Source organism: Ambystoma mexicanum, chromosome 6p (genome assembly GCF_040938575.1).
Source record: "Ambystoma mexicanum isolate Mex_15411 chromosome 6p, UKY_AmexF1_1, whole genome shotgun sequence".
Classification (NCBI taxonomy): Eukaryota; Metazoa; Chordata; class Amphibia; order Caudata; family Ambystomatidae; genus Ambystoma; species Ambystoma mexicanum.
In genome coordinates this window covers 1,474,106,260-1,474,119,030 of record NC_090935.1, presented here as the reverse complement: position 1 = coordinate 1,474,119,030, position 12,771 = coordinate 1,474,106,260, and the positions used below count along the sequence as shown (strand labels likewise).

Sequence of the window (12,771 nt, the reverse complement as noted above, 5' to 3'; positions counted from 1 at the left end):
CAGAAAAATGTGTTCACCCTGAAGAAGTGAATACAGTGAAGAGTGAAACATTCCTGAAGATGACAACAGGGATTAGCAGAGTAACAGAAATGTCTGGTGTGAGTTGGGCTATGGATGCTGGGGCACTCCTGTAAAGTGCTCCAGAACGCTGGAACTGAGTGGCAGCATTTGAAATATCCAAAGCATCAACCATAATCACATGATTATGCGCCATCAACCCTCTTCATGAACAGTCACATCACCAGGTAGTATTTAAGCAATAATTCCCTTTACTGGATGGTAATAATCTCCACACTGGGGTTAAAGGTCCCAAGTGATGCAATTACTTTAATGAGGTCTCCAGGACCATCTTGATCTGGTAAAACCCACCTACAAGGGCATTAAAGATGTTAATGACACAGATCAACAAGTAGAGTTCTTACAGCGATTGCTTTCAACTTGAGAAATGTCAGGCCGAGATGGCGCATCATTTCCAAAGTAAAAAAAAAAGAAAGTATGGAGAAAGAAAGATGGCCACCATGGAAAATGGAAATACGCAGAGACCTTTCTCAATTTCTATTGGCAGCCTTTGAGATGGATCACGGCGAGGGAGAAGAGCATTCATGGTGACCGTGGAGAGGTAAGTGGTCATGATGGGCTTATGTGTGAGAAGGTCTCTGATGCAGAAGTTGAAGGCAAACAAGGACAAGGCAGGGGTTTGGCGCTGCACCAAGCTTTTCTGGGGGCTCAAAATACAGTGAGTGACCAGTGGGTAATGCCTGTTTTGTGGCCTGTCAATGAAAGACTGCAATAAGTAGTGAATTGTGATGCTTTTAATTACAACAAAAAATATTTACAGATAAGGGGAGTTATATTCTCACTGACATGTATAATAAAGTATTTTGAGGCAGCTTGGGGCTCAGTCAGTTTGTAGGGAATTACTCCAGAGCAGATGGAGTGGCGCACATGCGACTGCTCACTTCCATGTAATAATGTTGCCACAAAAATATCGCCATACAAAAATATCGCCGAAAAATGGTCATTTTTTGTGGCGACATTATTGCATGGAACATGCGGGGACACCCCTGCAACCCCCAATTTTTTTTTTTTTGCCCCTATCGCCACATATATGGTCACCCAAATAATATCGCCACAACATTTTCCCGGCGATATTATTTACGGCGACCATATATGTGGCGATATTAATACCTGATACCCTCTCTGCCAGCTCGCTTCGCTCGCTCTCTTTCCCAGGCCCCCACTTGTGCTGCCTGAGGTCTTGTGAGTGTATGGCCGGAGCCGCTTCCGTGAACTAGTGGCAGTCACCATCACTCACTTCAGTGGGTGTGCATTTTTCATAACCCCATTCACTGCCTTCGCTGTGTACCATGCTAACTGCTGCCATTTTATACTTGTCTTGCAGGAACGTGTTGGCTTTATCATTTGTACAGGTAGACATGAAATGCGATCAGCCTAAGAGTTCTTCCATCCCAGTATGTGCATTATTTGATACGTATATTCGTGTAGTTTGGCTGCTATATGTGCAAGCTGGAGGTGGATGTTTTTGTACCTTCTGAGTTGAGCATGTGTACCAGCGGCTTATGGTCAGTGACCAGATAAAACTTGATTCCCAACACATAAGTCCTAAAATACACCCCGCTCAACATCCCCTATCTCTGCTACTCAGCCCATAGACACTCACATCAGTGGTGATGTATATCTTCCACATCGGGTTGAAAGGTCAAAGTCACGGGGCTTCCAATATCATCTGTTTTATATCTTCAAATGCAGCCTTCTGCTCCCTTCTCCACTATTACCCGAAACCCTCCTTCAGCAGTTCCCTCATGGGCATGAGCTTCGCAGAGAATCATCGTAAACATTTTTCATGGTATTCCACCAGAAACAAGAATGACCTCCACTCCTCCTTGAAGGTCGGCCCTGGCACCTCGACAATCGCTTGAAGTAAATTTATCTTGGGCTAATGCCCTCTCATGATATATTGTACCTCGGATATTCCACCTCCTTTGCCTGATTCATGCACTCCTCATACCACAACCTCACTCCAGCATCCTGCAGTTTATTACATTTCTCAGTACTACATCATGGGTCTTTTTATTTTCCATATAAATGAGGATGTGATCCTGAATGTATGACTGTCATGCTGGAAATGCATCAGAGGGACAGGTCCTCTGTATCCTTGTCCTTTACTGCCTGTTATCGTGTGTTCTGTCATGTTTTCCGCGCAGGAGTTAATGTGGGACTCCTGGCGGTGCAGATCTCTCCTTTGGTTTCGGTGAACAGACCCATGGGATACCCTTATGGCAATCATGGGTAGGGGTGCAACCCTGTGCCCCTGGTGTATGTTTTTGGGCACCTGTGGGTGGCCCACAGAGCAGGGTACGGACTGGTGGCAGCTCCGTGCTGAATTGACTGGTGCCCTGTACGTCCTCCATTTTGGGATGCCCAGGCCTTGTCATTGGAATCGGTAGAATCCTGATAGAGACAATATGGCCCCCATGGCCTCTTGACTTCCATCGCCTGTTACCTTGATATTCCCGAAGTCCCGGGAAGACCTGACTCTGTCCCTTCCCCCTGACTGGCTGTTGGGTGGATGTTCCGTATATGGTAATGCGGGGAAGTGCTGACCAGACTGGCTGGAGCCTTCCCAACGACTGTATGTTGTGAGTACGCCTATGGGTGGGACCTGGGTGAGTGGAGTGTGTGACGAATACGCATTCTATGTTGTTGGTGTCTAGTATCTGGTATTTGACACAATGACTGAGACAGCCCTGCCCGAAAACGGTATGAATGTAGCGTGGAATGTTGAATGGCTAGGTACTTGTCCTAATACACATAACTTGTTGTGAGTGTCTGGAGAGAAGTGAATGGCCTGAATGCACTGTGTGCCTCATTGGCTGCCTGCCTGCCTGCCTGAATGCCCTTCGCCATGATTGGATGTTTGAGTATGACTCAGCGGAATGAATGGGAGATCAACAGTATATCTGGGGACCTCTCACTGCTAGGAATCGTGTTCAGAATCTGAAGTCCACTACAACGAGTAACTGAAGTAAATGACGCTTGACCTTGAAACCCTGCTGGACGAGAAGAATTGCTGTTGCTCTCCTTCACAATCTGAAAACTGCTGTGCCTCCAAGGACTGACCCACAGAGGACCTGGTAAGCCGCCCTCTTCCCGAGCCATGAGGGACCATCGTGCACCAGCCAATCTTACCAAAGCTCCCTGGTAGACAGACCTTAGTCAGGCTGCCGACCCAAGACGGGGACTGCTGCGGAATCCCAAAGAAAAGCGCCCAGACTGTTGTCCGCCACTGTCGACAACCGCCGTCGCCGACTGGGGCTGCCCTGCTCCCGTTTGCCTAAGAACTTTCGAAACCAGGGACGCTCTCGTCCGCATCGTCGCCGCTGTATCCTGCTGGAGAAGGCCTGACCGTCAACACGCCGAGGAGCATCTGCCGGTGGGTTTCCCGCCACGCACAGACCACAGAGACGCTGACGATTTGACGCCCTTGCTGGGCCACAGTTCTTCAAACTCTTTGCGGTCCAGAACTATCGACACTGAGGTGCCCCACACGGCTCTTCCTTGCACAACGTTTATGCTTCCCCGTCAACGAGCACCGCTAGGAACAAAGCTGCCACTTCACCGTCGTAGCTCACCCTGTTCTTCGTCGGATGTTTGACAACCCGTGACTTCTGCCTTAAAGGGAGGGCACTCAAGAAGGACTGTTGATTCCCCGACGAGGAACGCTACAACACCAGGTACTTTGGGGTTGCAGAACTATTGGGAAGTCTCTTGTGAACGATATATTGACTGGACTTGTATCTTTATTCTACAGGTTGCCCAGGTGGGGGGATCTCCACACAGAGCTGTGTTTAACAGTAGTGACCAGTATTTCTGACAATTGTTCTTGTCAACTGGTTTCCTCTTTTCTCTACTGTTGGTTTCCTTTACAACTTGATTTGTGTGCCATTTTAACCGTACATTTGATGCACTTTAAAGAGATCTAATAGTAATTGTGGTACCACGTAGAACTGTATATATTTGCCATTATAGATAACCAAGTACAAAGTGCGTTATCGTGATATTGTATATAACCTTGGATATTAATTATATAAAGACTGTGTTTTAACCGATACAGTGTGCGGACATTCCTTTGTGGGTGCTTGGGGACTACACTGTACTTGAGAATCAGCCCGCATCACCTTCCCGAGAAGCTAGGCCTTGATTGCTCGACCACGTGCCAATATTGAGAATCTTGGCAGGGGTCCTCTGTGCCTCCCCTCTACCAAATAGAGAGCGGAAGTACAGACCCCCCATCCGGTCCCTCACAATAAAGCATGTCCTATATTTCGCAGTAAGGAGTCCATCATCCTCTGAAACACTGCTAAGGATAGGCCAATCAACATTCCGGTGTAGCTGTACATGCCATTTGGAATGATAAACGCTATAAGCGACCTCAACTCTTTACGCATACTTATTTTATGATATGTATCAAGCATGCACAATTTCAAAAAATACTTTGCAATGGGTAGCTAGCTGTCTGTGATTATCTCCAAATTATTGTGATTCTGCAGTTCTATGCAGGCCCTGATGTAGTTGGATTGCTGTTTTTTATCAGAAAGATAGAACTCATCAATTTTGATGATTCACCGTTTCAATCGTGCTCTCTTTTACCATCTTGAGCAGCTGACTCTGTAATGCCGCCCTCGCAGTAGCTGGAACTGCTTTTACTTTGTGTTTGACTGGCACTGTACCATCTCTCAACAGAATTTTATGAACATAGTGCTTTATTCTTCCAAGGCCTTCTGAGAACAATCTCAGGAACTCCTCTCTTGAAAGCAATGCTTACCCTGCTCTTATGGAAAGGACTTGATCTTCAGTACTGGGATCCAGCTTGATATTCAATTTTGCCTCATCACTCCACCCAAGCACAGTCAGTCCCTCCTTCAAGAAATATACTCTTGTTAATGTCTGTCTGCCTTTAAACTTGTTGTTTCGTTTTATGTACCCCTGCAGGCGCACTGTGGCACCTTTCAAACACTTGGGGTTGGTGCTTTGTCTTCCAAACTTCCACTTCTTGTTTTCTCACCATCTCTTTGTCAGTTTAATGGGTAATATGGTCAGATTCAACCCTGAAAATATCACTCTAGTTTGTTTTCCATCCACTTTGACCAGTCAGAAATGTTTCTCTCTTCTGACTTTTGTGTTGTTCACATGACGATTGTGGGTTGATCATCTTCAGGCGACTCTTTTTCTGCCATCTCTTCCTGTGCTTCTCCAGTGGTTACTATCCTTCTTGGCTATCGACACACTGTGGCAAAGTGTCCATTTTCTTGTGGCTGGTGCATTATTTGCCCATGGCCAGTCGCGCTTTATCATGCGCGAGATGTTGAGTGCTCGCACTCCTGTGGCACCTCAGACATTCTCTCGGTTTGTATCATCCTTTTCTGGCATCATTTACTGCTCTTCCTCTGTTCCCTCGATACTGAAGGAGGTTCCCCTCCCTACTCTGCAAGCTTCCCACCATTTCTTTGTGTCTGAGCACTGTCTCCTCCGCAGCTCTGGCATTCTGAATGGCTTTGTACAACTGTAGCTCTTCATCTAGAATGCACTTGTCTCAAACATTCCTGCTGTTGGCGTGCACCATCACAATATCGCATATAATATTTTCTGTGTTGTAATCAAACTCACATAAAGCAGCCATCTCTCTCAGTATTGTGACGTAGTTGTCTACTGGCTCTGCATTCTCCTGCTTCCTAGTGTAAAATCATATTCTGTGTAGCACAGTGCCCTGCTTGTTGGAGAATATTTTAACTATCCCGCTGACAGCTTCCTTATATACATCATCTTCCTCATCCTCATCCTCGACTGGTTCTGGCTTCAGTCAAGCAAATATTGTCTGCCCTTCCGCCCCTATAGCATTCCACAGTATCGTCTTCTTCTTTTCTGGGGCATAATTTGCCCTTCCCAAGGAGTCCACATATGTAATAAATAATGGTTCCCACTGCGGCCAGGAAATCTATAGTCTACCTGGTGTCTGCAAGGACACTGGGGGTGTTGTTGATCCTTGCATGTTCCTTCACCAACTATTGGTGTGGTCACTGGCTGTACCCCATCCTCGTTGTCAGTTATATTATCACTGCACCGTATAGTCAAGTATCTTGAGGCAGCTTGGGGCTCAGCCAGTTTGTAGGGTATTTCTCCTGTGCAGGGGGAGTGCCATGCATTCGACCGCTCACCTCTCTGCCAGCTCGCAATTGCATGCTCTCTTTCTTCGTCACCGGCGCATGCCACCTGAACTCACGTGAGAGTATGGCCAGAGCCACTCCAGTGAGACTAGTGCTCACAGCCCACCTTCCGGGCCTTATAAATGATTGAGTGCTGTGTGAGGGGTCCGAAATGAGAGACGGACACAAGGTTGTAGGGTTCTCAACATTCACCATGTTTATTAAACAAAAAGACGTGGATAAACGCTTACCTGCCCCTATCCTAATAAGAATATCCCTAACTATTAAACTAAAACTAAAGCAAATTAGCCATGTGTCCAAATGGTATCTGACCCTCACACTAGCATATACAGAAATATGCAAGGTAATTGTTTCTGACTCCACCGCAACCAATGATAATATGAATGTTCAAAATAGGTTGTTCCAATAAAGGCAATCCTTGTATTCAGGAGTTGGCTGCCTTCCCCTGAAATATGTGGTTCTAATAATGTTCTTGTCAAATGAACAAAAAATATCTTTTCCACACAAAACATTTTCCTTGATAAAGCAAAATGTCTCATCCACCGAATACTGTTGTCAGAATAGCAAAACACAGAGTTTTTCCACAATGGGCCTCATTATAAGTTTACTAGTCCAGTAACAACGGTACCGGTAAGCTTGCCGGTACCATTGTTACCGGACCAGCAAACTACAAGTTCTGCTAGCGGAGCCCTTCCCGCACGCCAGATGTGACCTGGCGGGCGTACTGGCACCCGCGAGCAGAGCATGTCAGATGCACCGGCACCATTCTGAGTGGTGCCGGTGCATCCAACCTCTCCATTCCCATTGAGCCTCATGGGGCTCAAATGGGAATGGGGAGCATTTTTTTCCAGCGCCCGCAAATGGCCAATTACCCGGTCCGGCGGGGCTGTAATGATCTGGTAATTGCTCATTCGCGGGCGCCGGAAACAAAATGATACCGGCACGGCTACTGCCGGTATTGTAATGACCCTCAATGTCTTTCGTAGAGTGGAAAAGCCAAATGTCTCTCTCATAGAACACTTTCCTCAGGATGGCAAAACCAAAAGTCTCTTTCATAGAACACACTTCTCAGGATGGCAAAAACAAATATCTCTTTCATTGAACACTTTACTCAGGATGGTGAAACGAAATGTCTCTTTCATAGAAAACGTCTCTCAGGATGACAAAAACAAATGTCTCTTTCATACAACACTTTTTATAATAGTCATGTGTCTCCTTTCACATTTGTTCCTTTCCTGGTGTACTGCCCTGCCAGGAATTTCTCAACATCTTTAACTGCAAAATCCTTGATATCCTGGTTTACTCTCCTGCCAAGATTTTTTTTTTTTGACTCATATATATCCCCTTGTATGCTCTCCTGCCAGGTATCACTTAACAAAAAGGATCAATACATGATACTCTTATCAGGTATTTCTGCAATCTTCCTTCCACCTCAGATCTCACACAATCATACGTCTTCAATAACTCAACTTGTTAACTTCAGCAGTTACTTGTACCAATTTCTCTCATGCAGACAGCTGACATATGAGGGTTTATTCAAGCTCTGTCTGTCTACTTTCCTTTCAATCTCTCTTGGCAATGCTTGTCCCAGTTTTCCCCCAACTGACGTCTCTGGTTAGGAGAACTGCACAACTCTTGCTTTCTTATCTCTCTTAGAATGTCTCTTGGTTTGTGGCAGTGTGGTTTCCAGGTTTCCCCCAACTGACTTCTCATGTCAGGAGAATTGTACCATGTTTGCCACCGTATTTCACTCCAAAAGTATTTTGCCTTATGGCAATGTGATTTCTAACTTTCCCCCAACTGACATCTCATGTCAGGAGAATCATACCATATTTGGCTCTGTATTTCACTCCTAAAATGCTTTGGCTTATGGCAATGTGGTTTCCATGCAACCCCTCACAGCACTCCTCGCGGCTCTTCTCCTGGGAGCGGCCTCTGTCACCGGTCTCACTTCCCACTCAGCGTATTCTGCAGCGTCTTTTCACTTCCCTTCCACGATCACAAAGCTGCAGGTAGCCTTTGGGTTTAATCGTCCAGCGGAGCTGATTCCACCTTGAACAGCTAGAATGCACTATATACTTTATGTACTATGTCCTCCTCATTAACTCCTTGCTCTTCTTCCTTGTCCCAGTACCCCAGGTCTTACAGTAACTGGAGTCCCCATAGGTTTTGGACTTTTCAAGGTGATATTGTTTTAGATATTTGTGAGAATGGAGAGTGTCAAAACCAGGAGAGGTTATGTGAACATTATGGGTGGTGCTGTTTTGCAAAGTACTCATACCCAGGTAAAAATCATTATAATCAAAAGCTGGGGAATGTACATCATGCATAAATGTTATTCTATTGGGGAGGGTTCTTATACACAAAGATTTGGGTTTTAACATGGGAAGGATTTGTCAAATGGCAAAATGCCATCAGGTGTTCCAGGTTTATGGACTCTTCCTCTTCATACAGAGAAGAATGATGTGTCTCGGCTGCAGAAGCCATCACATCTTCCCGACAGCCATCTCCTCCCATGTGATCCTCCCTCATAATATCTAATAAGGATGGAGGAATCCCGGGGTAGACACTTGACGGCACCAAGCATCACTAGTGTCTAGTTCTATCTGATCAGGGGTAGGATAGACAATAGATAAAGAGAAATAGAACTAAAATTGACAGGACCAGTGAAAAAGGTAACTGTGTACGCTAAATAAATACGGGCACTAAAAACTGAACATTTTTAATCAAAACAAGAAAATAAATTATTAAAATAAGTATTAAATCTACAGCTATGTGAAATAATAGTCAAGAATTATACAATGTCGTAAATTTCACACCATATATCATAGGAAACATAAACCTCCTAATGGAGAATGGATGTAAACATAAGTACAAAAGACAGTGGTAAGTCACTGTGTACAGTTTGCAGTTGGTTCGTACAAATTCTAATTCCAGAGGACTCTGATATTATGCAGAGTTATACAGTCTCGACATGTTTCAGTTCATGTGTCAGTTGTACAGAACTTTCTTCAGGAGAGGTGTACAATTGAATTTCTTATAGTTAACCAATGGGCAAGGGCCCTTCACCGGACCTATTATGAGATAAAAAAGGAGGATGTGATCAGTCATTAGTGCTGTATGTGTCTCCAAAAAAAACCAACATATGGTCCATGAACCAATCAACCAAGGTGGCAAATTGTCTTGAGTCGGTTCGTGTGGGGGCGGACAACTCAGCAAGGAGGAGTCAAAGGATATATGCAGTGCTCCTTAGGCATAACTACAAAAAAGCACAATGAATGGCTTTTAAATCGCTAGCAGGATTAGGGCAAACCTGGACAAACACGCATAAGGGTTAAAAATCAAGCCGTGTAAGAAAAAGTGACCCACCTTCAAATGTAGTAGTGGCGCCGCCACAATGGGTAGTTGGTAATTGGTGAATGGCTAGGGTAGACACCTGCCAAGAGCAGTAGTCATAAAGATGCTCGTGCTCAGCTGAGTAAAATGGTGTCACCTCAAAAGGTAACAGAAACAACTATCGGTACGTATGGTCTGCAAACGTACACGCAGGAAGACAAAGTTAGAGTATTAATACATTCACAAAAAGGCTACAAGTACCTTCAGAAGGGCCAAGCAATTAGAGGCCGTATGAAGAAGGTTTTAGGAAGTTGCAAGGATCCTTAAAGGCACAACACCTCACGAGTGTCCATGTCATGCGTAGACGCCTGTTCTATTAATAAAGTGAAATAAGCATCAGGTAGTGCTCGGCGGTACAAGTGTGAACAGGCAAGCTACCAGGATAGGTGAAAAAGTACCTTGATGCACTGTAAAACGGTGCGGGAGCCTGTAGCCACATCTCGAGGGTTCTGCACGCAGCGGTCTGTGATCACGCTGTGGACAAAGACATATGTAAACAGTCTCGTTCTCAATGGATCGCGATCGGCTCTACCAGAAAAAAAAGCTTGTAAAGCGGGGACACAAACCTTAACAGGTGCAGTACACGAGAAAAGGTAACACGTTGTGCTGCACCGGGTCTACGTCGGTGAGGAGAGAGACCGTGAGCTGTGAGCATCAAAGCGTCAGTTGCTAGAAGACGCATGGCGCCTAAGTCCCTCGTCCGTTTCTCCTCATACGGAACGGGGAGTCGGGATGGATAACTGGTGGCCATCTTTACATGGACTATACATAGGAGGAACAGAGGGGCAAATCCACCCACTGCCCTCGCAGACTGGGGCCTCATTCAGAGTGGCAGTGATTCAATATGATTACTAAATCATCCAGAATCAAAATCCAAAATAAGATCATCATCAACAAAAATTGCAAAATGATCAATGAAACAAAGAATGTTAGAATGGAGAGTTTAGTAGTATGTGCAAGGAGCGGTTGTTGGAAGTTCAATTCCTGGCTAAACCCCACTCCCTGCCATAGTATCGCAGAGAGAAGGAGTTAACCAAGCAGGTCATGGCGAGTAGGCATACCTGCTAGCATAATGTAAAGCCCCTGTAGATGACGGCAATAAGAATGAAAAGGTTGTCACCCCCCCAGCCATTATGTAAAATGAGAAGGTTAAGACGCAACCAAATAGGGTGTCATGGCCCTGGTTATAAGTGGGTAGCTCGAAGTATGTTGACACAGATCATAAGTGTGAAATAGAGAAAGTGGAGCGGCAGGTGGAATAACCCTACATAGTGCTGCATGGTCACAAATGGGCAGAGAGGCGGTAGAGTATGGGGGGGCCAAAGTAGATACTAAACATTGATAATATTGTATACATTGATGTCCGTACATTGTGAATGGTAAACCCTCTGTGTACAGCAGTTTGGTACAAACATATGTAGTAAATTGTGTATGACGAATGTTACATGTACACATTAATCACAAACTCAATGTACAGTATTAGGAAGGGACCAAAAAGGTCAAAGTGTAGCTGGATGTGTAGGTAGACAACAATAAGTGATAGAACCCCCAAAAACACTATAACAAAGCTGTATCAGTAGTTATATAAGGAGAGAGAAGGTGCAAAGCTATCCATGCACGGACATCAGAAAAGGCAGGAGTAAATAAGATCACCCAGAACTGTGTTGTTTAGTTGTTAAGTTTGTGCCGCTCAATTGAGTCATTTAGACCATTGACATCACTCCTGATTCTGAAAATAATTTCCTGTTCAAGTTTTAAGTAATTTTTTATCAGGGTTAGTATTCTTGCCACGTGCCACTGTTTTTAGAATTGTCCAAGTGAAGTCTTCGTACCCATGGTTGAGGTCCGTAAAATGTTTAACCATTGGGGCATTTTCAGTTTTATTTTTAATGCAGCTTCTATGTTCACAAATTCTTGTATTGGCCATTCTGGTCGTCATCCCCACATACGGAAGCCACATTTGCAACGAATGAGGTATACCACGTAGGTTGTGTTGCAATTGGTCATGTTGTTTTGTATCCAAGGTTTTGAGGTTCCTATATCGACCTCAGTAGTCTTTTTAGTGAGTTTGCAGACCCCACACTGTCCGCAGGGGTGGTGCCCAACGATGGGGTTCATCCCCCATAAGCTGGTAATACTGGGCTGATGGATTGTCACAGGTTGGAGCTTGCTGTGACAAACCCGGCTCCCAATTGAGGTGCTTTTTTTGAAAGCAAAGATTGGTTTGGACTTAAATACTACATTTGTTTCAAGAATCTTCCAGTGATTTGATTTTCAGACTCTGATCTGATCCTCCCTCATAATGCCACACGCAGGGCCAGAATTAGGTAGTGGCTGCCTTCCAAAGGCCACATTGGAGGAGTCTTTAGGCTGGGGGTCAGTGATGACTCCGCAGGATTCAACTGACACACAGGTGTTAACATGGAATACATTTTGCATTAGGCAAACAGGCACCTATTAGGTAGTGTACCCCATGCTGGGTACAAACAACCTTATCAAATGCAGTCCTCTCTTCCATAAAACACAGTGGGCCTCATCATGCGTTGGACAGTATCCCAGTGCCGCCCAACGCTATTAGCATTACCGCAACTCAGTCCGACGGAATATATGCAGGTTCCCAAGTTGCGATGGGGAGGTAAATCACCATTGCCATTGGCTCCATTGGAACCAATGGGGATTTCTTGGCGCAATCAGCGCCATGCTTATAGTGCCGAAAACGGGCAGAAAGGGAGATTTTTCCCCTCCAGCAAAAAGTTGGAAGTAAAACCGTCCTTTGCGCCCAACTCGAGATTGGGCGGAGCAGTAAATGAGGGGGTGAAAGCGTTACCGCTGCATTTTACCGCTCCACCCAACTCATGACAAGGCTCAGTATCCCCCATCATTCCCAGCCAAGAACCAAATACCTCATACCAACACACTCATCAGACACTGTCACCCACCGTTCTTAGAATCACCTCACTGGTAAAATCAATTCATCTGATGCAGCCTCTGACTAACGGGGGACTCGAGAAAGAGAAACTATTAACATAAAAGAAAAGGTGGCATATGGGAAACTGAGGAAATGAAAAAAGAGAAAATGGATCAGAAAAAAGAAAAAAGGGTGAAAGGGAAAATAACGGAAGCAATAAAG

At 45.1% G+C, this 12,771-nt stretch overlaps 1 protein-coding gene across 1 annotated transcript in view; it reads right to left on the bottom strand.

Annotated features, from left to right (window-relative positions):
* LOC138510558 (serine/threonine-protein kinase MRCK beta-like) overlaps positions 1-12,771 on the bottom strand; it is a 2,015,755-nt gene that overhangs the window by 1,127,141 nt on the left and 875,843 nt on the right. The gene's annotated exons all lie outside the window — the stretch shown is intronic.